Source organism: Pteronotus mesoamericanus, unplaced genomic scaffold, assembly GCF_021234165.1.
Source record: "Pteronotus mesoamericanus isolate MK-2021 breed Mesoamerican mustached bat unplaced genomic scaffold, CSHL_Meso_final scaffold_21, whole genome shotgun sequence".
Taxonomy (NCBI): Eukaryota; Metazoa; Chordata; class Mammalia; order Chiroptera; family Mormoopidae; genus Pteronotus; species Pteronotus mesoamericanus.
The window spans coordinates 3,831,301-3,841,574 of NW_026555310.1; positions in this window are offsets into that span (position 1 = coordinate 3,831,301).

The following is a 10,274-nucleotide window of genomic DNA, read 5'->3' on the forward strand; positions in this document are numbered from 1 at the left end:
CTTAGTGCTGACACCAGGACGGTATGGGATGTTATGAAAACACTCAGTCTCCTCTACCGTGGCCAGGGAAGGCTTCCTGCTGGCAGTGATGTCTGAGATGAAATCTGAAGTGTGAGTGGAAGGCAAGCAAGTGAAGAGGGTTCCTCAAAGAGGGTACAGCTTATGCAAAAACCTAGAGGTGAGAGAGCTTACGGACAGGGAAGATATGAAAACAGTTCGGTGTGGCTGGAGCATGGACTGGGAGACGGGGACTGGGTAGAGATGGAGCTGAGGAAGGAATCGGGCCAGACTGGGCAGGGGGCCCATGGAGGATCCTGCCTTAAGAGATGGATTCTATCCTGCAGGCACTGGTTAGCTACCGCAGCATTTTAAGCAGAAAAGGAACATGATCATGCTTTTATTTTAGAAAAATCTTCCTAGCTACGGAATGTAGAATAGATTAGAAAAGGACAAGAGTGGAGGTATGTCTGGGAAGCCAGTTAGAATACCAGTGTAGCAATTTAGGTGAATAATGATGGCAGATTGGCCTAGGGAAGTGCAGTGGGGTCAAAAGAAGGGATGTGGAGGATTCCAGAAATATTTAGGAGACAGAAACAATGGGACTAATACTGGGATTAAAGGCCAAAATTAACTAATAGGATTAATATCAAGGATGAAAACTCCATAAAGTCAAAATACAAATAACAAACTGGAAAAAAGATATTTGCAATTCCTATCACAAAGGGTTAATCTCCCTGAAGATGAAAACCATAGAAATCAATGTATGACCAACCATTAGAAAAAGTATCAAATGACATTTACAGGAAATACAAATGGCTTTTAAACTGATGAAAAGATGCTCAGCCTCACTCTTAAGAAGAAGGCAAGTTAAAACCACCCTGTCTGGTGTGGCTCAGAGGATTGAGAGCCAGCCTGTGACCCAAAAGGATGCAGGTCTGATGCCCAGTCAGGGCACATGCCTGTGATGTGGGCCAGGTCCCCCGTTGGGGCCGTGCAGTAACTGGGTGATGTATCTCTCACACACTGAAGTTTCTCTCCCTCTCTTTCTCCCTCCCTTCCCATCTCTCTACAAACAAACAAATCAAATCTTTTTTTAAAAAGCCAAAACTTCACAGATACCAATATCAGCTTGGCAAAACTCCAAATATTTGCTAATTTTACTTTATGTACAGGACTGTGGAGAAGCAGACACTAATATATTGATGGTGAGAGTGTAATTTGGTACAACTCCTATAGGGTTACTTTGGTAATATCCATCAAAATTAAAAATTACCATTCCCACTTCTAGGGATTATTCCTACAGACATACTTGCACTCATGAGAAACACTGCATATAAGGCTGTTTACTGTAGCATTGTTTGTAAGAGGAAAAGATTAGGAATAACCCATCTGTTCATCAATAGGGAATTCGTAATATAAATCTTAGTACATCTAAACAATTAAATACTGTGTGGCTGTAACAAAGAATGAGAAATCTCTCCAAACTATTTTTTTTCTTCTACTAATTCTAGAAACGGGGAAAGGAAGAGAAAAAAGAAGGGAGAGAAACGTCAATCGGTTGCCTCCTGCACATGCCCCAACCTGGGACAGAATCTGCCGGGACCCAGGCATATACCCTTACTAGGAATCGAACCAGTGACCTTTCAGTTTGCAGGACAACACCCAACCAACTGAGCCACACCAGCAAGGGCCAAAATAGTTTTCAAGTGAAAAATCAGAAAAAGTTCATAACAGTGTACTTAACATGGTGCCTTTTGTGTAAAAGAACAGGAAAACCAAGGATATTCATTAGTATTTGAGTAAAGAAATTCTGGAAGAACACACAAGTTAGCTATAAAAGCGGTTACAGGGTGGTGTGGGGAGACAGAGATGGGAGTGAGACTTTTCATTATATACCTTTTAATTAAAAAGAATTTTTTTTGAACCATGTGAATGCTTACCAATTGAAAAGATTAAAACAATGTTGGCACATCTATTAAAATCCCTAATATGCAAAAGACTGGTCATTTCAAGTGTTGGTGAGGATATAGAGCTACTAAAATTCTCACACAGTGCTGGTAAGAGTATAAAAATTGTACAACCACTTTGAAAACCGTATGGTAGGGTCTTTAAAAGTTAAACATATACATTCCATATGATCAAGCCATTTTACTCTTATTAACCCAAGAGAAATGAAAGCATATAAGCACACAAAGACTTACTAAAATTTTTTTAATTACAGTTTACACTCAATATTATTTTGTATTAGTTTCAAGTGACACACAAAGACTTATACATGGATATTTATAACAGCTTTATTTGTAACAGTCAAAAACTGGAAACAACGTCCATGTTCATCAACAGGTCAATGGATAAACAAATTGTGGTATTAACATGCAATCAAAAGAATGAACTATGGATCCCTACCATGACATGAATAACCTCAATTATGCTGAGTGAGAGAAACCAGATTTTAATTTTAAAAAGTATTTATACTGCAGGTTTTCATTTATATAAAATTTTGGAAAATGCAAAGTAATCTGTAGTGACAAGGAACAGATCAGGGGTTGCCTATGTAAAGGGCAGGGAAGGGTCAGGAGGGAGAGATGGAAACTGGGAAACTTGGGAGTGATGGATATGTTCATTATCTTTATTGTGATGGTTTCGTGTGTGTGCATATGTCAAAACTTAGAAAATTGTACATTTTAAATGTATAACTTATTGTACGTCAGTTATATCTCAGTAGAGATGTTTAAAAGAATAGTGTCGGGATGAAGAAGTGGGAAAAGCCAACGATGATGGTTGATGAACCCTTTTAATGTGCTTGGGCAAGACAGACGCTGAAAGGAAAATCACAGCCTAATGCAGGCCATGCTGCAGAGGAAATGGGAAGCTGCACCTCCAAGGGCTCAGAGAACAGCACTGCCTCTTCCTGCTGGGCCCCTTATTCCCAGTTCATTACACTGATTAGAGCTTTTCAGTGTGCCTCTACTGAACACCTACTGTGTGTTGTGCTCTTCATTTATGTAACTAGAAAAAACAAAACCAAATATTTCCCAGCCCAAAGAGGGAGGATGGAGATTTGTGGAAGAATCCAATCAGGCTCTTTGAAGGAGTCTTTTAAAGCTTTGGCTGGTTTTGTGTAACTAAGGGAACAAGGATTACAAGATATATATGACTCTTCATATAAGAAATATAAGAAATGGACCCTCCTTTCTTATTCCTGGCAAACCGTTGTAGGAGAGGCACTACCACCACTCTGAATAATAACGTACAGGGCTAACTCCACTATCGCTAGGCAGCCTAGGAAATCCTAGGGCAGTGTCTCTTCTTTTGGGGTTTTGATTAGTTTTTCTCAATGTGAATCCCAAACCACCTGCATCACTGCATCAGAATCATTAAGTGCCTATTAAAATGCAGAGTAATGGATTGATACTAACACATACAACAGTCGCTGGCTTGGGGGTTGAGATGTCATTTTATTCTTTGGGGGGGGGGGGTGTGTGTGTGTGTGTGTGGGGGTGTGTGTGTGTGTGTGTGTGTGTGTGTGTGTGTGTGTGTTCCGAAGGTCACTTTCTTTCCAAGGGGCACTCAGAAGAATAGAGCCTCATTTGCATCTCAGGAGACTGTCAGCCTACCCCAGATGATTCGGCTGGATGGGCTGCGGCCCAGAGCTCACTGGAACATGGGCAGTTTGGCGCCTTTTCCCTGTTCCTCTGCTCCACACTCTCACCTCCTCCAGACTGAAAATATACTTCCTAGGACAGCTCAGGAACCAGAGGGAGGGAGGACCTGAGGCTTCCCAAAAGAGAGCAGAGGTTTGGAGGAGGAGTTCCGAGGAGTTACCAGGGAAGGAAGCAGACTTGAGGACCAGGAGCCAGGTTAGGGGCTAGGGTTCTTCCATAAAAGGACCTGACCCCTTGATAAAGACTGAATGTCTTAGCTGTTTTTCACTTGGATTATAGAGAAAGTTAGAAGCCAAAGTTGTGGGGGGGGTTTTTAATCCTCACTCGAGGATATGTTTTTATTGATTTTAGATAGAGGGGAAGGGAGAAAGAAAGAGACATTAATGTGAGAGAGAAACAAGGATCAGTTGCCCACCTTATGCGATCAAACCCCAACCCAGGCATGTGCTCTGACTGGGGATCAAACCTGCAGCCTTTTGGTGTTGGGGATGATGTTCCAACCAACTGAACTAACTGGCCAGGGCAAAACCCAAAATTTTAATGTTTTACTTTATTCGTTGAAATTCTTTTTAGTTTTCCCCCAACCCTTCGATCAAGTATAATCTTGTGTAGTCACGTAAGGGAGAATTCACAGCTGTGCCCCACTGTGCACACAGCTGCATTTTATTCAAAGGACCCAACACCAGGGGCTCCAGGGTGTGGCCAGCAGCCAAGTGAGTGGCCCAGGACAGAATGAAACTGACAGTCAAGCAGGAGACTTGGGTGCAGGCATGAGAGGAAACTTGTTTCCTGTTCCTCTACCCTGAATATACTAGAGAGAGGTAACCATTAGAATGGAGGAAAATGCTGACACTTGGGGGTCCATATACATTATCTCATTTAACACGAAACACCCTAGCAGTGCTATCCCCATTTTATAAATACGGTTTAAAGAGGTTCGCTTGCTCAAGGTCACATAGCTAGTAAGTGACCATGACCAGATCTGAACCCAGATCCCTGAATCTGACTGGTTTATAGTATCTCCTGCTGGTTCCTGTGGCAATGGAGGTTGGCAGACGTGGCAATCGACAGCCTGTCCATGCACCAGGGACATTAGTTATTCGCTCTTCTATAGAACTCTGTATTATTTGATGCTACCAAGCCTATGTTACCTCTGTAGTTCATGGGAATAATAAAGATATAAAAAGGGGAAAATAATAAAATCGATGGTTAATGGAAAACATTCTAAAATGCTTCTATCTTGGGAATGGTGGGTTTTATCATCCAGAATATAAAGAACATGGAATGTGGAAGAAAATTTAGGCTCTACTCCTGGTCTGTTTCTCACCATCTGTTTGGCCTTAGACAAGTCATTTAACCTCTCTGACCCTTAGTTTTCTCATCCTGAAAATTATTCCTACCTCACAGACTTGTGACAGTCCAATAAGGAGATGTCATAATACTTCTTTAGCTGTAGAATGCAACCTGTGTCTGTTTTAAAAAAGATTTTATTTATTCATTTCTAGGGAGAGGGGAAGGGAGGGAGAAAAAAGAAGAGAAACATTAATCCATTGCCTCTCCCACACCCCTAACCAAGGACCTGGCCAGCAACCCAGGCCTGTGCCCTGACCAGGAACCCAACTAATGACCTTTTGCTTTGCTGGATGACGCCCAAACCACTGAGCCACACCAGTCAGGGCTGCAACCTATATTTTAATTAATATAACTATTTTAATACTACCATATTTGCTAAAGTTATCCTTTGTTGCAAGAAAGGGGACCCCCAGGGGACCCCCTCTGGGCACTTCCTGGCCACAGTATTTGTAGAAGCAGGAGCCATTGGCCTTTAGCCAAGTTAAATGGATGGTAGTTGATTCTGCCGACTTATTTCCTACTCGAAGCTTTCTTTCCCTCGTATCGACACATCTGCATGTCAGGAATAAATTTTTTTCCCTACAGTATCAATTTTGATGGAAACTTCCAGACCAGCTCAGATGGGAGAAAGGAGAGGGGAGGACAAAAGCCGACATTTCTTCAGCATTTCAATCAACAACCTCATTTTCTTTTAACAGTTGAAGTGAACTTATGAATAATGGATGATAGCCTGATGAATATGCACATGGCCTATTATGCCTGTGAGGTTTGGTAAATAATTTATGAGCTAAAATGTTCCTCACCTTGTTACTGTACAAAAATTATGGGGAAAAAACATATTTACCCTTTGAGCTGGTAGGGGGATCTGTCCGAATGACAACAGCCTGGAAATACAGTTTTACATCATTGCTAAAATTAAATACAATAAGATACTGTATATGCATTTCAGGGTGGGAGGTCTGTAAAAAATGGAGCATGCACAGCCATACTCCTTGTCATGTCCAAGTTTTAAAACTCTGTCTTCTCATCTTAAAATAATCCCTGGGTTGTTAACAGCACTTGGGACCTCCTCCTTCACAGCCCATTCTCTTCGCAAGGACTTGAACACGACCAGTCAAGATGGACTACAGCTTCCTTGTTTTACGAAAACTGACCAACCACAACAAGCCATAACAGTGTAAAATTTAAGTCTCCAGAGGTGGTTAAAACAAAAAAAAATCCTAAAAGCTTTCAGAAAGAACAAGCAAGTAACAAGCACACGGGGGCGGGGTGTAAAAAAAAAAACAAAAAACTGGCTGGAGGAGCACTGGGAAATGTGTTGTTCTCACAGCTGAGAGGTTTTTTTCCTGCTGACCAACCTGACTCCCTGCTGTATCATCCTTCAACTCACTCCTAGCTGCCCAAGCCCAGTCCCTTAGCAACAGCAGTGATGCCTTTAGTCTGGTGACTGAGAGGGGGAGGGGCAAGATTAACTATGGAGATAAGGAAGGTGTTTGGAAAAATATGCAGGGAACCTGGGGAAATTTGGTTGCTCCACAACAAGTTTTGAAGACTTGGAACTGGGTCAGTTCTCCAGCCAAGGAAGTAAGGACCTCAGGGATTATCTGCTTACATTACTAGTTTTCTAGGAAAAAAGTACGTGCCAAGGGAGACTCTTATTATGAACAGAGCATCCTTGATAAGCTGGGTGCTTGGAGAGCAAGCAAAAGAGGAAGCAGAAGGCTCTGTCCCACATCTGTGGAGTAAACCAATGTATTCTCAGGAAACGGAATGAATGGCCTATAAACGATAAATTATATAATGAAGTTATTGGAACAATGATGGAATTAAAATAATAATAATTAGAATAATGTATTATTCAAGAAGACTTCATGGAGGAGAAAAATCTTGATAGACTCTGTAAAGAAAGAAGGGACCCAATTAAATCGAAAGAGTAAGGCGGCCTATCTAGCCAGGCATTCCGGACCTGGGCCCTGCCTATCCTTCCATCCTCATTCCGTGCTGCCACTTGCTGTGTTCCAGCCACGTTGCACCAGCCTCTGTTTCTTGAACACCAAGTTCTTTCCTGCCTCATTGCCTCTTCTGCTGTTCCTTCTACTTCCCCCTTATTCTCTCAAATTTTGCCTTATATACTGTACTCATGACTTCTTTAGAACTGTCTTCCCTGCCCCCCAGTGTTACATCATATCACCTTGTGTTCTTAATTATCATGTATAATGATATATTCATGTGTTCTTTTTGTTTACTGTCTATCTTCTCAGCAAACTATAAATTCCACTGGACACTTAGCAGCCAGCCCAGTTATCTGGCACATGGTAGAAAATAAATATTTGGTGAATAAATGTAGGCTCAGAAGGCATGGGAAGTGGGAGTGAAGAGAAAAAATGTGCTGGGCTGAGGATTCTGCTGAAGACTTTTACTTGGTCTGAGAAGCAGAAGGAACCCTCTAGTGAGTGACATCTTCTCCCTATCCACCCATAGAAATATTTATATTGTTGACTTTTTTCCTGATTATAAAATATATACTATTCTAAAAAGATTATATTGCAACCTTGCAAACAAAAAAAAAAGGTTGTATTGCAAGTATTGGTGAGTATATCAAACAACTAGAACTCTCATACATTACTAGTAAGGACGTAAATTGGTTCAAACATTTGGAAACATATTTAGCAATATCTACAAAAGTTAAACATATACCCCGAACCTAGCAATTCCACTCCTCAGTATTTACCCAGTAGAAATAAGTGCATATATTCACCAAAAGACTTGTAAAGAAATGTTCATAGCACTTATATTAATAAAAGACAAAAACAGGAATAATCCAATGCCCAACAATAGTAGAATGGATAAATTGTAGCATATATTATGCAATGAAATATATATAGCAATAAAAAGAATAATACTGCTAGACTGAACAACATGGATAAGTCTGAAAAACATCTGTTGAGTGATAGAAGCCTGGCACAAAAGGGAACATACTGTCTAATTCCACTTACATGAAGTTCAAGAACCAGCAAAACCAGTCTGTGGTGATCGAAATTGGAATACTGGTCGCTGGGCGTTTATCCACTCTAAAGGGGCACAAGGGAGCTTTCCCAGGTGTTGGAAATGCTTTGTATCTTATTGGGGTGGTGATTACATATATAATGTAAAGATTTATCAAGGTATACATTTAAGATTTGTGCACTTTACTGTGTGCATGTCATACCCCAACAAGAAATTTAAAACATAATATTCGAGCAACACAGAAATGTATACACTATAAATTAAAAGTTTCCTTTTCCAAAAGAAAACCACAATTAACATTTTGATGTATGTCTACCTGCACGTCTCTGATCACATCCATTTCTTTTTTCACACAATCCCTGACATCCATGTTCTCCACAGCATTGGACCCGTGTGTAGCACCAAACCAAGTCACATAGCCTAAGAGTGTCTGCCTTCATGGTGACAATACTACACCATTTCACAGAGTCACAACCTGTGTTGTCAAAGAATTTACTCTAAGGGAAAGAACCACAGGGACTACAGACCAAACAAAACCCCCAAGAGCTATAATACTATGACAGGTATTAGTTTCACAGGGTCATTAAAGTAGACTCTGATTATGGTAGAAGTAATGATACAATTGTAAAGCGCTGACATATAGACTTATGATTAAACTAAGAAGCTTCAACCCCACACTGACTGGCGTGGCTCAGTTGGTTGAGCATTGTACTGCAAAGTAAAGGGTTGCCGTTTTGATGCCAGTTTGGTGCCAGCTTGATCCCAGGTCAGGGCACCTGTCTGGGTGGGTTGCAGGCTAGGTCCCCTGTTGGGTGTGTGCAAGAGGCAACCAATCAATGTTTTCTCTCACAGATCGATGTCTCTCTCCCTCTCTATCACCCTTCCTTCCCCTCTAAATAAATCTTTTTTTTGAGGGGTCAACTATGAGAAGTAGTGATTACAGATCTCATTTTATTCTTTTTAAAGATTTTATTTATTTTTAGAGAGAGGCAGAGGGAGGGAGAAAAAGAGGGAGAGAAGCTTTGGGAGGATGCCCAAACCAGGCAGGGACCCTCCTTTTTAAGTAACGAAGACGTGACATTACTTGCGTACACTGCTAGTGAAAGAGTTGGGACTAAAACCCAAATATTCTACTCCTAATTCATCAGTTCTCATAAATCTGACATCAGCGGTACCTCCCCACCCCCAGATGGAAACAGCAAGCTGGTAGAACCTGAGCTTGTTGGCCAGGCAAATGACGATGGCGCCAGGCCCCAAGAGAACTTCTGTGAGAGGGGGCCCCTGGGTGTGAACAAGCCACAAGTAACTTTCTGCAAAGGGTGTGCTGGTATGGAGTCACCTGGTGCTACTCCCCTTCCTCCCCTCCTCTGCAGTGTTCCTCTACGAGCGGGCTTAAGGAACTGTTTGGAGAGGGCTGAGGGCTCCACTTCCTCTAACTCATGCATGCCTATCTCATCATAAGACCGCCAAATGAGGGCAGGGCGGAGCAGCCTACGCTCGCCGCAGGCTGCCTCAAATCTGGGATCCACATTCGCTGGATTTACAGAGCCTCCCAACTCCCCAGTTTTACTCCCCTCCTTCCTTCTCTTCCCCTCCGTCCTCCCAACCCCTCCTTCTTCCCGTTGTCAGCTACTTCTCCAATCTGCGTTCCCTCAGTCCCAAACTCTGCCTCTTATCCCTATCCCCTTCCCTACCTTCCAGAGCCTCCAGACAAACCAAACCCTTCCTACCATTATCACCACCGAAGCAGACGTTTTGTTTTCTGCACTCCACAGAACTTTGTCTATTTTTTACATTTCCTTGTCTTCTTGGACAAGAACGCAGGCAAACTGTCTTTAGACAGCACAGCGCACAACCGCTACTAGGGTGGCAAGAAGCATTCAGGACCTGGGTCACCTCCCTGAGATGGAAATCAGGCACAGCCTCTCGGAGGGTTCGGCGGCGGGGGAGCGATGTCTGAGTTCCCTCTGCTTTCTCGCAGTGGCGTCCCGGCCTGAGGCTTGGAAATGGACGCGAACTTGACTTTCAACGTAGAGAAGGGCAGATGACTAACGTAGGGAGGGAAAGACCGCTGCTGGGAGCCACAGCCGTCGCCGCCCCAATCCTAGGCTGAAGGGAATGTGGTTTAGGGTCCCAGTCCTCACTCCCGGGACCCTACTCCACTCTCACACCAAAATAAAACGACCTCAAGCGGTACCTTGGAGGGGGCTGCATGACCGCCCCACAGACCCCTCCGTTCCAGTCCCGGGA